Source organism: Dermacentor variabilis, chromosome 4, assembly GCF_050947875.1.
Source record: "Dermacentor variabilis isolate Ectoservices chromosome 4, ASM5094787v1, whole genome shotgun sequence".
Classification (NCBI taxonomy): Eukaryota; Metazoa; Arthropoda; class Arachnida; order Ixodida; family Ixodidae; genus Dermacentor; species Dermacentor variabilis.
This window is the reverse complement of record NC_134571.1, coordinates 182,823,471-182,841,089: the sequence shown is the minus strand read 5'-3', so window position 1 is coordinate 182,841,089 and position 17,619 is coordinate 182,823,471. Positions and strand designations below refer to the sequence as shown.

Below are 17,619 nucleotides of genomic sequence, written 5' to 3'. Positions count from 1 at the left end.
GAACTCCGGACGGTCAATTTTTCGATAACGCCAAATATCGGTTTTTCGACCCACGAGCCATTTAGTCCTTTCGCCTTAATAACACTTCGAGCGATTTGAACCGATTCATTGCCTATCATAAATGTCGATACGAATTGTGCTTTTTGCCGCCCACTTAAATATTCCCCATGGAGATGAGCAGAGACGAGTGTAAATATCGCCGTGGAATGATAGCATCCCTTTGTTAGAAATATGTACCTCTATAAGCTTTTATACCTCTCTTTATCTTAGTAGATGCGAAAGTTGTCTAAGTCACTTTTTTTAGTTCTAATAATAGTAAGGTGAAATGCTTAAGCAGGGTACGGAAGCTCCCTATACTTCCCTTAGGACACTCGGTCCTATGGCGATACGCGGCGGCAGCGCTACTTCCACCACTGTTGGTTGTCGAATATCGAACTGGAAATAATTCACATAAAAAAAATGCCTCCATGACGTACTCATGAAGTAAGAAGGTAGAGGGAGAGGACGCGCTTCCTGGAGGAGGAGGCTTGTCGCGAAGGCCGTCTTTCCTACTTCGTATGCAAGCGGGCAGTGTTCGTGCTCTCATGCAGGTCCGCTCGTCGCGCGGCGACGTTGGCCAAATCGCGTAGCAGAACCCGCTGAAGTGGGCTATGTTTAAGAAGCCCGTTCTTTTTCAACCACGTTTAGCTTTGAAGCTTCCCTTCATTTTAGAAAGCGCTGGGAAAAAGCTCATACGCCCCAGTGCCAAGAAATTATAATGAAAAATGTTTATACACAAACCAACGCAAACTACCCATATTCGCTGGTAATGTTTTACGTTTCATCATTTCGTGAAAGTAGCCCCATTGAAATTCCCAACGTGTGGTTATGCTTGGAGCTACAGTTTAACTAGTCCAGAGATATAGCGGGGGGTAGTAGAAAGGAAAATAACTTCCGGGAACCATCAATGGTTAATTTTGTTTGTGCTGTGAAGTGCATCAACTACAGCTGGCCGGGCTCTCACAAATAAAAGTTGAACGTTCTTATTTTTATTGGCGCATTTCTTACTGAAAAAAGATTGACCTGCACGCAATGGGAACGTGCCAATCTGCAGAAGCAATTTTCACCTAAACTGCAATTTGGAAATAGTGAGCGCACATAGATTCCAGAAGATCCCAACGAATGCGAGAATGAACCATCACGGGATGGTCACACGAAACTTGACTATCCCGTATGTTATGACTGTGACACATTTTGTGGCTTACACAAAGAAGGTAGAGTACAATACATGCATTTCACAAACAGTATGAGAAGTAAAGGCCCACATAATTTTAAGCTGGCTACAGGCATCCGGAGCCACAGGGAGTAGCCGATAATGGCTATCATTATTTGAACTACATGCGAACGACGGAGCCTATTTCTATAGCGCTTACAGGCGCATTTAATCTGCCTATCGTCATACTTTGCGTCATACTCATATATACACAAATGAACGATAAGTAGCACGAGAAAATTTTGATACAACAGGAACGCAGGGAAGCAGCATTTATAGAAACCAGAAACTTAATAGCACACTTCATCGCAAGGGGGATCACCAGCTCGTACTTAATTAACATTATTAGCCTATACTTGTTTTACTGATATTATGAAATACAGTTTGCCGGCATAACATTGCGCTTTGCCTATAACACAGATGGTCAAAAACTCCCACACACCGAAGCTCAGCGTAAAGCAAGGTAACTGAGCAATAAAAACAAACACGCATTCAAGCCCTTCATTACAAGTATTTCAAGCATTTTGACCCCTTCGATTGTCTCTCTCGAGGACTGATTTCTGTGTCGAGAAACAAGCCCGCTCTTTTTAACTGAGGCACACATGGCTTGGTAAGACGACATGTAGACGTATCACAACAATTACGGCAGTGTAAGCGAACCTGGCTCTGGTTGCCGTCACTTACATTCTTGTTGTGCTCTTTTAGTCTGGTGTTCATGAATCTGCCAGTCTGCCCAATTCATTCGCGTCCGCAAGACAACGACACGCAATATAGGTCAAAATGAATTTGGTGTCGAATCATGCAATATTTTTTCTCCTTGCACGGGTTTGTTTTTTGCAAATGATTGAAACTTTTAGCGGAGTCGAAAACAGTTCGCAAAAACAGGTCGCTAAGGATACAGAAAATACATGAGCCAAAGCAAATTTTGAGGCTTTGCACATAGATACCTTTGTCCCAAGTGGCAATGCTAGATCTCATATACACCTCAATCAAAACCAAAAGAAACACTCACGAGTACTCCACAACTGTTTTGAAAGGTAACGGCACCTAACCTGTCAGTGGCCTCTTTAACACACAAAAGTAGTGCATGATCTCCTGATAATACTATAGTAAAAAATTACCGACGATTACGTTACTTCCTAATGCGAAATTTGAGCGCAGCAAATAAGCTGTTTCACCTTTTGGATAGATTGAGGCAAAGAAATCGAGCAACACATGTATGCGCTATCACATAATTTTTTTTTTATTTTTCACACGTATTCCTTTAACAAAGACTCCACTAACAGTTCTTGACAGTCATGAAGGAAGCTTTGTGGTCGGAGAAATAGACTGATATATGTTCGACTTGGTACACCAATGCTTGATTCTCAAAGACGAGATCTATACAAGTGCCTCGCGAGGTTGTCACAGCCGTGGGGTAAGCAGAGGCTAAGCGCCGCCGCCGAGAAGACCCTGCCGTTCGCGCCGCCGAAGCGGAGGCTCATCGCCGCCGTCGAGAGCAACCAGCAGTAAGCGAGGCTGAAGCAGAAGCTCATCGCCGCCGCCGAGAAGACCCTGCAGTTCGCGCCGCCGAAGCGGAGGCTCATCGCCGCCGTCGAGAGCAACCATCAGTAAGCGGAAGCGGAGGGGGGCGGCGTGTACACCCAGCGGCAAACGATGGGGGAAGAAGCGCGCGCAGCAAGCGGACAACACGATAAAGGGAGGAGAGAAGAGATAGCAGCGACTGACTGATGCCGCTGACGGCGATAGTGAGTCAACCCCAGCTATCCGCCACACAAGAACAGGGGGGGGGGGGGACCCTTTCCTCCTCTTTCTGCATGGCGGCGACGGTGTTCTATGCAGTCACGTTATCTTGACTCTCTAGCGGCGTCAGCGGCATCCAGCAGTATCAGTCGGTCGCTGCTAGCGCTGGGGGGATGAAAGGGGGGCGGAGCTAGTTACGAGGCCGACGACGACGCCGACGACGACGCGAAACCCAGGAACGGGCGCCAAAGAGCTGCGCTCTAAAAAAGTCGGTTATATCAATCGAAAAGGCTGACAGATTTAGATCCTCATGCTACTGCAAACATTTAATGACCTGCGTGGAATCTGCAACTATGAATGAGTCTTCGATCTTAAGCATGGCTAACTTATCTTGCAGAAAAAATCCAAACATTTCTCCCATGGTTCCTTCTCTGAAATAATCGCATCAAGCGGGCAGCCATCCTTAAGAGTCTTTGTAGAAAAAAAAAATCAACTAAACAAGTTTTTTTTCTTGCGCATTTCCTTAACAAATGATTACATTTCTTACCATCTACAGAGTTTCGTTGCTACTGCCTGGGTATTCTTAAAGCATACTTGGCCATCTTACTCAAATTTTTGGTTGTGGCTTTGGCCGCTTTCCTTCGGAACACGTCATGAGGAAAAACGGCAGGGCAACTCTGCTTATCATCCGAGAGAACACAAAGGCGGTTGTTTGAGACGGACAAGAAAGTCACACACTTTTTTCAATGAAACTTGCAACAGGCCTGCATTGCAACAGACCTGAATGTAATAATTGTCTACAAACATTGCACTTTCATCAATTCAGTCCAGTTATGTATGAACCCAACGCGGGGTGACCACGAACTAGAGACGATCTCTTAGCAAATCATCGAGCCCGTACTGGAGCCCACGTACTAGAACCAATAAGCGATCATAAGGTAGTGCAGTGGACTTTTGCATCGAAACCTCCCGATCAATATAGAGCGAAGAAAATGCATTCTCAACTAGGGACGTGGTCACGCCGCAGAATGATTGCGTTAGCTACATTTACAGCCAACTTTGCAAGCACTTTTCAGAACAAAACAGTAAATGATAATTGGGGCTTTGATAAACTTGTTGAAACTGTTCGTATACCAACTGTTCGTAAAAGTTGAAACTGTTCGTATACCATGTATGAACATGCACAAGCAAGTATCTCGGAGTGCATTTCCCACCTTCACTATCACGGACGGCAGGACAGGCCGAAACAGTTTGCTTCGAGGTATCCTACTCACTTCGCGATTTCTGCTGCAATAAAACCCATTACGACAGACCTTAGAATTGCCAGTACAACTTACCTGAGAGCCTAAATAATGAAATAAAGCACAAACATAACATATTGAAAAAAATATCAACAAATATATATTGGTGCTCAAGTTACAATAATATACTACGTCTAGCAAAATGGGCGCATGGGGCCTCAATGACAAAAGCTATCAACATCGCGCCGCTATTGTCTTGCGTGAAATTATTAAAGCATCATCTTTCGAGGCACAAAGTGCCCGCGCACTTCTCCCATCTCAGTGATTCTTTGCCGTGACAATGTTCACATCACAGCGGTTTTCCGATTTGTATCCTGGTAGTGGCAGTTACCCTCCACCATGAGTGCCAAAACACACATATAGCTATATCCAGCAAGCATGGTAATGGCAACGCCAACAACGCGAGTGCGGCTAAGATGTCTCAACAATGCTATCTCAATGAAACAATTTTGGCGGAATATTGTTGCAGGCTTTGCTAACTGACACTAACCGCATACGTCGTTTTTTTTTTGCGTACAACATTTTTCTTACAACGTCAATAATAAAGAATTGTTGCATACAGTATCATATACATATTTGGGTGTTCACAGAAGCGAAAGCCTCTCCTGAACAGACCCAATTGCAGCCATCTGCGCAAAAACTTGAAGGACATTAGATTACCTGCGTCCGAGTCTAGGTAATTCATCTTCCAACATCCGCAAATTGGCCTATCAGACATTTGTTCGTCCACGTTCAAGTATAAGTGCCTTACGTTAATTTTAACTCATGTTCTTCCCTTGAAGTATACTTTGTGGCATTTTGTTACTTCAGTTTTCTTCCTTTTTCATGTTTTGATCTTTGTAGTAAGGTTGATGAGCCCTACATTGAGGCGTATATTTTGTACTAGACTTCAGAAGGCTACTTACGCTTTTTTTATGCCTTGATTTTGTAACCCCCTTACATAATGCCCCCATATGGCGTGTAAGGTATCTTAAATAATAAGATAAGAAAAGGCGTCACTATCGTTGTCGTCACCTTCCTCTTCGTCCATATCTACAGCTGTTTCTGGCGGCACAATCACAATATCAATGACCTCTTCTATGTTTGCTGCACTCGCTAACGCATTAAGAGCATAGCGCAAGCGGAAAATTGGCTTTGTTGCAAAGAAACAACTCTCCATCCATGCTGGAAAAGAACTAAAAAGTAGCGTCAATTTGTTAGTGCTAACGCCCCCACTAACTATATCAAGTACACCATACTTTAAATGCGTGTTGCTTTCTTTGTATTGAAGCCGCAGATTCGAGAGTTTCTTTCTAACTAAAACAGCGTTAAAACACGATTGATATATAAAAAGCAGGAGAGCAAAAATTCATTAAAAGCGAGTACGCATCACAATTCGTGACCAGTCCGTCGTTCTTCTGCAATTAGCGTGAATTTTTAAGAAAAAGGTTGAACAGTAGTTTGTACCTTTTGTTAGGGCGTGTGTGCATGTCCTCCGCGTAGAAGATACGGAAAAATCCAGAAGAAAATATTCAATTGTTCAAGAGGTAAGGGTGCGACAGCAAATGTAGTAGCTCTATTACAGTGGGTGATAATGCGTTAAACAATAGGGAGTAGGAAAGAAGAAAGTCCGCAGGAAGACTTCCGCTATAGTAGCTGAAGTGCTAGAGCAAGTGCGTGACTCTGCCGCGTGGCAAGTTGTATTTCATTTTATTTCCTTTTTTGTCAGTGTTGCTGTGTTTCAAGCATTAGCAGTTCATTTTCAGTTCCTCCATAGAGAATGAATCATTATTGAAGCACTTGAATAATCTTAATATACCTAAGGTCGAGCGCCAACAGTCCGCAAATATAACGCACAGCAATCCGGTACGTCTTTAGCGGCCGGACGCTTCTTTTGGGTGCTATGGCACATGCATGTTCAATATGAGAAACATGTGTACAGTTAACTGGTGATTACGAACTTCTCCGGGTGAGTTGTAAACTTTCACACCTTGGTAAACTAAGCAAGTTGGCTAGGCTTGTATTCATTATCCCATGTATCTCAGTAAGGCTAGCTCCATGATATAATGAGGAAGGACAAGTCGGTGGTTTTCTAAGTCGGAAGATGGAAACCTGAATTCCATGAGTATGAGTCTGATTTCATGCACCTTTAAGCATGTGTGATTTCGTGAGCACGTATGTCTCAGTGATCCTGCAAGAATAAATTCTTCGCGAGCTTTAATTTGAGTGAGCCTAGGTTGGTATGATTTCTTGTAATATGGAGGTTGAGCGAGACAAGCTGGATCATTCACAAATAAGTATGAGTCGACACAACACTGCTCAATTTGATTTTTGGGAATATGAATGACTGCTCAACAAGAAATTAATTTTATGCATAAGTCTCAAGGGGGTGAGCAAGCTGGTGTGTGATTATGGTGAGCGTTTTTGGTTACTTCACACACTTTTAGGGCGCCAAGTAACTTCCTGTTTCTGTGTATGCATGCATGCATGCATGTGTGTGTGTGTGTGTGTGTGTGTGTGTGTGTGTGTGTGTGTGTGTGTGTGTGTGTATGTATGTATGTATGTATGTATGTATGTATGTATGTATGTATGTATGTATGTATGTATGTATGTATGTATGTATGTATGTATGTATGTATGTATGTATGTATGTATGTATGTATGTATGTATGTATGTGGACGAATGGGTAGAGAATGTGTGTACGAAGAAACACTTTCTTGACGCCTACTTCGATTACTGGGCATGTGCCAGTTTTTCGGCGCTGTTCTGTAGTCACTGGGTATCCGCCTGTAGGTGTGTTCCGCCCCTCAATCAACGTATGTGACGCCAAATAGCCTAACCAGGTATCTGCCAGTAGGAATGGGCCGTTCTATAGTGATCAAAAAAATATCCCTTAGGCTTTTCCGATCCTGAGCAGAATAAACCCACGTCACAAGCTTTCCTCGAGAACAGCAACCCGAAACATTAGTGGGCTGCGTCGCAAATGCTGTGGCTACGTACCACATTTAAATGAACATCTTTAAGGTCACCACTTTAACGAATACCGCCACAACTAGACTGCATATGTGCCGCTCTACAACGAGCCCCTTGCCCTATTTGGTCACTGTTTATGTGCTCACTAAGTGTGCCGTATGCGAGGGGACGCTTCTCAACGTTTGGAGGCACCGGTGCGCCATTTTTCTTGTCTCAGATACCATGAACGGACTTCCCAGCAGTGCCGCTAGATGGTGCAGCGCGGCTATTGGCGACGAGGAGTTACGGAGTCGCCATCTATCGGAAGCGCCTCGCTGGCGTAGTATGAGGGATCACGTGGCGCGCTCCTTATAGGTTTTGCTGTCAGCGCTAACTGAAAACACCACGCGCGAGCTCTCGCGGACATTTCTGTAAGTACTTTCGAAACGAGAGAAGTTTCTGACTGTCTAAATAATAATCTTGGGCAAACTGAAAGCACACAATCGTTTACAGACGCTATCTCTTTACCGAATACGTACAGTGAACGCCACTGCGCGCAGTCGCCGCGATTGAGTCTCCCGAACCGGCTTCTTGCGTGAAAGGTAGGTAAACGCTGAGAGAAAACTGTGTGAAACATGTTCTTATAGTGTTTGTATAACTAAATGGAGTGTAATAGAACGGAGCCTCAATGCAGCGATCGCGCAGATTCGCAGCGACCGAGTGCGCGTCTGCATGCTTGTCCGCGCACTGTTTCGCTTTCTCCGCGCGCGCGTTTTCGCACCGTGCCATGAGCTTTAGGCTGCAGAATAGGAGCATTTGACAGTATACAAGCAACCATTGTTGCGTGAGCGCTATCAGAGCTGTTCGAAAATAATTTCATTGTAGAGACTTCGACGCCTACGGGGACTGTGATGTGCCGTCGCGACGATTCAATCTTTTTTTTTCTTCTAAATTCTTCGACCTTTCAATGCTATTTCTCGAGTTGCGTCGCACTGCATGTTTATCGGTGGTCTCAGCGTGCAATTTCCCTCTGCTCCTTTTTTGTAATCCAGTGCATTAATTCATAACACAACCATGACCATATGCCATGCTTTTTTTTTAATGTGCTTCTTACCGCTGCCTTTCGACTCCACTGAACTTGCCAGTATCCATAGCATCGACAAGTTCATACACCAAACCGTCATGACATTAGTCGGGCAGCGGACTCGGGCGAGCGTCTCAGTGCGCGTTTTCAGAACATCGCAGACCGGGCGCCGTAGCAGAAATCTTCCTCGCGTCTGTGCTTGCTGCATACCCGAGTTGCAGCCGATGACTGTTTGCCGGTTTTATGTTTCCCGAGCCAAGATTCACGCAGCTTCTTGTCCTGCGGCTACGTGTGAATAAGGCTGAAACTGGCCTCCGTTACGTGCGTCTGGCCCTGCGGCACCGAGCAGTATCCTACCATGTTGCGCGCCTTCAAAGGCAGCCACTACCTATTGTAATGCTTTCAAGCGTTGTAAAGGAGACACTCGAAGCGGGAAAATTTCGCCACTAATTGAGGACCGCAGCGTTCGAGGGAATTTAAACTCGTCTTCGGCTCCCTTTGGCGCGCCCGATGCAGCCGACTCGGCCGCTATGTCCACGTGATCCCTCCTAGCACGTCACGCCGACGGTGGCGCCAGATTTTCCAGTGGTGGAGCTCGAGGCCAATAAAAGAAACGAGTTAGAGTTGTCCTTTAGTCTCACGATCTGCTTCAAAGCGTTCGCACGCACCAGCGTGCCAGACATTGTGGAGACCACGCGCAGGCTTCGCTATCGTGGAGGCTGATCTGGAGGAGTTAGGGAATCGCGAGAGAGGAAACGCGCTGCAGTACAGGCCTCATACATTACTTGTTTCATCGATAGCAACAGGTTGTGCCGCTACGTTCGTTCCATGCTGTACACTCAGTACTGTCTACAGTCATCGTCAGATGGGTTGTGCCGAAATTTTATTTCTCTTTTGATTAAACTTACAGCGCAACATATGTGCTCGAAGTACAGCTGTTGCATGGCGAAACAGTCGTTCTCTCATGAGGCGATATTTATTATTTATTTTCAATACTGCCACTCTCTTTATCAAGACCAAAGCAGGTGGGCATATTTTCAGAATGTAAGCGTTGATACAGCATTTTTTCATAGAACATGTGCATACAAAGTACAATAAACTAGATACGCTACATGTAGCTACGCAGTACAGTTTGGAAAATACAAATGCAAGAAAAGAAAGAAATCATTTCATGCATTTAATTAGTGAAGTCAACTCTAACGATAAAAAAACGTTATAGATATAATAAATCGTGATACAATACAATCTCGTGAAATATAAATGCAACACAACTATATACAACCTAAGAATGTATAACTTCATCATCATCATCATCAGCCTAGTTACGCCAACTGCAGGGCAAAGGCCTCTCCCATACTTCTCCAACTACCCCGGTCATGTACTAATTGTGGCCATGTTGTCCCTGCAAACGTCTTAATGTCATCCGCCCACCTAACTTTCTGCCGCCCCCTGCTACGCATCCCTTCCCTTGGAATCCAGTCCGTAACCCTTAGTGACCATCGGCTATCTTCCCTCCTCATTACATGTCCGGCCCATGCCCATTTCTTTTTCTTGATTTCAACTAAGATGTCGTTCACCCGCGTTTGTTGCCTCACCCAATCTGCTCTTTTCTTATCCCTTAACGTCACACCCATCATTCTTCTTTCCATAGCTCGTTGCGTCGTCCTCAATTTCAGCAGAACCCTTTTCGTAAGCCTCCAGGTTCCTGCCCCATATGTGAGTACTGGTAACACACAGCTGTTATACACTTTCCTTCTGAGGGATAGTGGCAACCTGCTGTTCATGATTTGAGAATGCCTGCCAAACGCACCCCAGCCCATTCTTATTCTTCTGGTTATTTCAGTCTCATGATCCGGATCCGTGGTCACTACATGCACTAAGTAGATGTATTCCCTTACCACTTCCAGTGCTTCGCTACCTATCGTAAACTGCTCTTCTCTTCCGAGACAGTTAAACAATACTTTAGTTTTCTGCAGATTAATTTTCAGACCCACCCTTCTGCTTTGCCTCTCCAGGTCAGTGAGCATGCATTGCAATTAGTTACTGCATGCAATTACAGCATGCATTGCCTGAGTTACTAAGCAAGGCAATATCATCAGCGAATCGCAAGTTGCTAAGGTATTCTCCATCAACTTTTATCCCCAATTCTTCCCACTCCAGGCCTCTGAATACCTCCTGTAAACATGCTGGGAATAGCATTGGAGATATCGTATCTCCCTGTCTGACGCCTTTCTTTATAGGGATTTTGTTGCTTTCTTTGTGGAGGACTACCGTGGCTGTGGAGCCGCTATAGATATCTTCCAGTATCTTTACATATGGCTCATCTACACCCTGATTCCGTAATGCCTCCATGACTGCTGAGGTTTCGACTGAATCAAACGCTTTCTCGTAATCAATGAAAGCTATATATAAGGGTTGGTTATATTCTGCACATTTCTCTATCACTTGATTGATAGTGTGAATATGGTCTATTGTTGAGTAGCCTTTACGGAATCCTGCCTGGTCCTTTGGTTGACAGAAGTTTAAGGTGTTCCTGATTCTATTTGCGATTACCTTAGTAAATACTTTGTAGGCAACGGACAGTAAGCTGATCGGTCTATCATTTTTCAAGTCTTTGGCGTCCCCTTTCTTATGGATTAGGATTATGTTAGCGTTCTTCCAAGATTCCGGTACGCTCGAGGTTATGAGGCATTGCGTATACAGGGTGGCCAGTTTCTCTAGAACAATCTGACCACCATCCTTCAACAAATCTGCTGTTACCTGAGCCTCCCCAGCTGCCTTCCCCCTTTGCATAGCTCCTAAGGCTTTCTTTACTTCTGGCGTTACCTGTGGGATTTCGAATTCCTCTACGCTATTCACTCTTCCACTATCGTCGTGGGTGTCACTGGTACTGTATAAATCTCTATAGAACTCTTCAGCCACTTGAACTATCTCATCCATATTAGTAACGATATTGCCGGCTTTGTCTCTTAACGCACACATCTGATTCTTGCCTATTCCTAGTTTCTTCTTCACTGATTTTAGGCTTCCTCCGTTCCTGAGAGCCTGTTCAATTCTATCCATATTATAGTTCCTGATGTCCTCTGTCTTACGCTTGTTGATTAACTTAGAAAGTTCTGCCAGTTCTATTCTAGCGGTAGGGCTAGAGGCTTTCATACATTGGCGTTTCTTGATCAGATATTTCGTCTCCTGCGATAGCTTACTGGTTTCCTGTCTAATGGCGTTACCACCGACTTCTATTGCGTACTCCTTAATGATGCCCATGAGATAGTCGTTCATTGCTTCAACACTAAGGTCCTCTTCCTGAGTTAAAGCCGAATACCTGTTCTGTAGCTTGATCCGGAATTCCTCTAGTTTCCCTCTTACCGCTAACTCATTTATTGGCTTCTTGTGTACCAGTTTCTTCCGTTCCCTCCTCAAGTCTAGGCTAATTCGAGTTCTTACCATCCTATGGTTACTGCAGCGTACCTTGCCGAGCACGTCTACATCTTGTATGATGCCAGGGTTCGCGCAGAGTATGAAGTCGATTTCATTTCTAGTCTCACCATTCGGGCTCCTCCACGTCCACTTTCGACTTACCCGCTTGCGGAAAAAGGTGTTCATTATCCGCATATTATTCTGTTCTGCAAACTCTACTAATAATTCTCCTCTGCTATTCCTAGAGCCTATGCCATATTCCCCCACTGACTTGTCTCCAGCCTGCTTCTTGCCTACCCTGGCATTGAAGTCGCCCATCAGTATAGTGTATTTTGTTTTGACTTTACCCATCGCCGATTCCACGTCTTCATAAAAGCTTTCGACTTCCTGGTCATCATGACTGCATGTAGGGGCATAGAGTTGTACCACCTTCAATTTGTACCTCTTATTAAGTTTCACAACAAGACCTGCCACCCTCTCGTTAATGCTATAGAATTCCTGTATGTTACCAGCTATTTCCTTATTAATCAGGAATCCGACTCCTAGTTCTCGTCTTTCCGCTATGCCCCGGTAACACAGTACATGCCCGCTTTTTAGCACTGTATATGCTTCTTTTGTCCTCCTAACCTCACTGAGCCCTATTATATCCCATTTACTACCCTCTAATTCCTCCAATAACACTGCTAGACTCGCCTCACTAGATAGCGTTCTAACGTTAAACGTTGCCATGTTCAGATTATAATGGGGCCTGTCCGGAGCCAGGTATTCTTAGCACCCTCTGCAGCGTCACAGATGTGACCGCCGCCGTGGTCAGTTGCTTCGCGGCTGCTGGGGACTGAGGGCCGGGGTTTGATTGTTGTATTCATATAGGAGGTTGTGGCCAAGTACTGCACCAGGGTGGCCAATCCTGCTCTGGTGAGAGAGTGCGTTACCGGTTCTGGTCACAGGGATCAGGCCGCACTCCAGTCCTGTTTGTGCAATTTTCTTAACACACGGTTTTTTTTTGTATTTTCCGGTGGAGAATTGCGCGGCACCGGGATTTGAATCACGGTCCTCTTGCACTGGAGACGGATACTCTACCGTCCCCGCAGGAGTTAAAATAAAAATTGAATTATGGGGTTTTGCGTGACAAAACCACTTTCTGATTATGGACGCCGTAGTGGAGGACTCCGAAAATTTCGACCACCCGGGGTTCTTTAAGGTGCACCTAATTCTAAGTACACGGGTGTTTTCGCATTTCGCCCCCATCGAAATGCGGCCGCCGTGGCCGGGGTCCGATCCCGCGACCTCGTGCTCAGCAGTCTAACACCATAACCACTGAGCAACCACGGCGTGTCCCGCAGGAGTTGTACGCCTCATTTAACCTACAGTGGTGCCCTATTTGATCAGTGAAGATGGACCAATCTGAGCTCGGTTATACCGCATGGATGGCACTCGGTTAGAGAACCTGGTTTTTATGACCTGCACATGTGTGGCCACACATAATTGAGGATATATAATTTTTTTAGGAGCGTTTCCGTACAGTGATCAAATGAAGGAAAATACATTAAAAGAAAGAAATAGAAAAAGGGGAAAAAAGGAACATAACATGTGATTTGAACTCGTGATCCTTCAATGTTGCCCGGAAAGGTTGCTCAGTCGGTTGGTTCGTCAAGCCAACGGTTACTTTCAAGCGCCATAGCTCCTTCTCCGAGCCTCAGACTTATGTAGAAAGGGACTGATGTTGTCCGCGGCAGTGATGTTGTCCGCGGCAGTGGTTGGAACGCATAATTTCTTGCAAAAATGGTCGCCAGAGGAGCAGCGTGAACTCTAGCGGCTTTAGAGACTAGGAAAACTGCCTTAAAATATTTAGAGTTGAGGGGAAGCTTCGTTAACAAACTATAACACGGCAATCAGCACTCGAACACGACGAGAGAAATTATTGAGACGTGGAAAATTCCCTTGAAATAAATCTGGTTTGCGAGACAAATGCTTGTATGTATTGAATCTCTTAAAAGATGAGGGGGGAAATATGCGCTCACCGAGAGGGCATCGTCAGCACGAGACCACCACCAGGCACCTTACTGAGATGTAGAGAGCTTCGCGGCCGGAACAAAGTCTCCCCTCTCCGCCGGCCAAGAGTGAAAAACGCGCTTTCCGATCGCTCAAGGTTGCGCGGACATTGTATAGCTCTAGCGTCTAGGAAAAAGCTTAAACAGGTGCGAGGACGGTACGCATAGCGTGGGAAGCTAGCCGCCGGAATAGCTATGTCAAGTACTGCTGCTGGCGAGGGCGAAATACCTTCGTGTAATTATAATAACCCTAATAGGACTTCTTTCAAAGAAAAAAAAGAAAAAAAATGGAAACGGCTCAGAAGGCTATACTACGAGAGCTATGACTGATACTTTTCTATTATATATGTATTCATCTCATCTATGGGATCGCATGCGCGCGCTGTTGCTTTGTCTCTGCGTGTAGTAGTTAAGATAGCCAGTTTAAGGGCGGAGAAGAAGGAAGGAGAGGAAAGCAATATTGCAGCGCCGTGGTTTTAAAGCGCAACCGTGGTAGGGAAACGGAAGGCGATATAAGCATGCGTGTCCATGATACGCACACGACAAACTGCCTTACAATATTTAGACTTGAGGGGAAGCTTCGTTAGCAAACTATAACACGGCAATCAGCACTCGAATATAATTATAACCCTAATAATAATTGTAAATATTCATCTCATCTATAGGATCTAAAGCGCGCGCTGTTGCTTTGTCTGTGCGTGTAGTAGTTAAGAGAGCCAGTTTAAGGGCGGAGAAGAGGGAAGGAAAGGAAAGTCTCTGAAGCAAACTTGCAGCGCCGTGGTTTTAAAGCGCAACCGTGGTAGAGAAACGGAAAGGCGATATAAGCATGCGTGGCCATGATACGCACACAACAAACTGCCTTACAATATTTAGACTTGAGGGGAAGCTTCGTTAACAAACTATAACATGGCAATCAGCACTCGAATACGACGAGAGAAATTATTGAGACGTGGAAAATTCCCTTGAAATAAATCTGGTTTGTGAGACAAATGCTTGTATTATATTGAATCTCTTAAAAGATGGGGGGGGGGGGAATATGCGCTCACCGAGAGGGCATCGTCAGCACGAGACCACCACCAGGCACCTTACTGAGATGTAGAGAGCTTCGCGGCCGGAACGAAGTCTCCCCTCTCCGCCGGCCAAGAGTGGAAAACGCGCTTTCCGATCGCTCAAGGTTGCGCGGACATTGTATAGCTCTCGCGTCTAGGAAAAAGCTTAAACAGGTGCGAGGGCGGCACGCATAGCGTGGGAGGCTAGCCGCCGGAATAGCTATCTCAAGTACTGCTGCTGGCGAGGGCAAAATACCTTGGTTTAATTATAATAACCCTAATAGGACTTCTTTCAAAGAAAAAAAAGAAAAGAAAGGAAACGCTCAGAAGGCTATACTACGAGAGCAATGACTGATACTTTTCTATATATATGTATTCGTCTCATCTATGGGATCGCATGCGCGCGCTGTTGCTTTCTCTCTGCGTGTAGTAGTTAAGAGAGCCAGTTTAAGGGCGGAGAAGAAGGAAGGAGAGGAAAGCAATATTGCAGCGCCGTTGTTTTAAAGCGCAACCGTGGTAGGGAAACAGAAGGTGCCTGGTGGTGGTCTCGTGCTGACGATGCCCTCTCGGTGAGGGCATATTTCCCCCCTCATCTTTTAAGAGATTCAATACATACAAGCATTTGTCTCGCAAACCAGATTTATTTCAAGGGAATTTTCCACGTCTCAATAATTTCTCTCGTCCTATTCGAGTGCTGATTGCTGTGTTATAGTTTGCTAACGAAGCTTCCCCTCAAGTCTAGATATTGTAAGGCAGTTTGTCGTGTGCGTATCATGGCTACGCATGCTTATATCGCCTTTCCGTTTCTCTACCACGGTTGCGCTTTAAAACCACGGCGCTGCAAGTTTGCTTCGGAGACTTTCCTTTCCTTCCCTCTTCTCCGCCCTTAAACTGGCTCTCTTAACTACTACACGCACAGACAAAGCAACAGCGCGCGCTTTAGATCCTATAGGTGAGATGAATATTTACAATTATTGTTAGGGTTATAATTATATTCGAGTGCTGATTGCCGTGTTATAGTTTGTTAACGAAGCTTCCCCTCAAGTCTAAATATTGTAAGGCAGTTTGTCCTGTGCGTATCATGGGCACGCATGCTTATATCGCCTTCCGTTTCCCTACCACGCTTGCGCTTTAAAACCACGGCGCTGCAATATTGCTTTCCTCTCCTTCCTTCTTCTCCGCCTTTAAACTGGCTCTCTTAACTTCTACGCGCAGAGACAAAGCAACAGCGCGCGCATGCGATCCCATAGATGAGATGAATACATATATATAGAATACATATATATATCTATTACAATCTAAATAACATGACATAAGAGATAGATCTAAACAACGTAAAAAAGAAATTTGCATAGGACTAAAGTTTTTCTAGGAGGTGATGCTTACTCTGTTCTATCATGTTACTAAAAATAATGGAAATTCTATATCAGCTATTGCTGAGTCGAGGTAGTTCCACTCCCTAAGAACAGTAGAGAAAAAAGAGTAACCAAATGTGTCCGTTTTACAAGGGTACTCACCTAACATTTCATTATGCTTATGGCGTAAAATACGGGACGTAGAGAAAATAAGGTATTTCGCAGAACTTATTTTAAAGCGGTTGTGCAACAAGTTGTGCATGAATTTTAGCCGAGCTTGCTTTGCCTTGTTTACCAGTGTGTCCATTCCGGATGAATCCAGGAGTTCTGTGGGCAAGTTAGTGGTTTAGTTCCTGTTGTGAATAAACCGTATTGCTTCCCTTTGAACCTTTTTCATTTCGGTTATGTTTGTCTTTGTGTGAGGAAACCAAACCGTGTTGGCGTATTCTAGTACATGCCACGCAAATGTTTTACAGCATAGCAGTTTGATATGACTGGGAACAGATTTAACAGACCTTTTAAGGAATAGCTTACGGGTGGCTGCTGAAGTGAATTTGGCAATGAGCTTGTTCCACTTCATGTCAGATGCTACAGTCAGTCCTAGATACTTGTGTTGCTGAACATTAGTTAGGGGTGCACCATTGAGCAAGTAGGTGAATCCTGACTTAATCTTCTTTATTGCTACCATTGTCACTGATTTCTTGATGTTAATAGACATTTGCCATTGTTTACACCAGGCATTTATCTCGTTAAGGCATCTGTTCAAAGTAAGGAGATCTTCATAACTTCCTATTTCTTTATACAGGCAAGAGGTACTGAGATCGATAAACAACACCTCCATCAGAATGTTACGTGCAGAAAGACACAGATGAAAGGGGCTATTCACAGTCTATTTACGCTGGAGTCAGACAGCCAGGCCTACACTCGCCCGCGCCAAGGCGCAGACACCAACATTATCGTCGATCTCATGGCGGCTCGTCTCTTGAGTATCTCCCGATAATATCGTAACAATATAATGCAATCATCTGCAAAAAGCTTTATGCTGCATGCCATGTTAGTGATGATACCATTGATGTAAATTAAAAACATTAGGGGCCTCAAGACTGCGCCCTGGGGAACGCGTGATGTGCCAGGAACTGTATCAGACGATGCTTGATCATGGAAAAAGGAACTGTGAACGTTGTGATAAAAAATCCCTAGTCCAGGCTGTATTGCTTCCGTTTCCAATATTTGACTCCAGTTTTGCAATTAGCTTGTTGTAATACACACAGTTGAATTCTTTGCTGAAATCTAGAAATATTATGTCTATTTGACCGCAGTTGTCAATAGTCTGTGCTAGGTCAAGTACAATATCAGTCAACTGTGAGTACTTTGTTGAGCGCAAAGCAACAAGCACAAGAAAGATGACCAGGACAAGACGCTACTCTCAACTGAC

At 44.7% G+C, this 17,619-nt stretch overlaps 1 protein-coding gene across 1 annotated transcript in view; it reads right to left on the bottom strand.

Annotated features, from left to right (window-relative positions):
- LOC142578449 (putative 4-coumarate--CoA ligase 1) overlaps positions 1-17,619 on the bottom strand; it is a 234,005-nt gene that overhangs the window by 80,362 nt on the left and 136,024 nt on the right. The gene's annotated exons all lie outside the window — the stretch shown is intronic.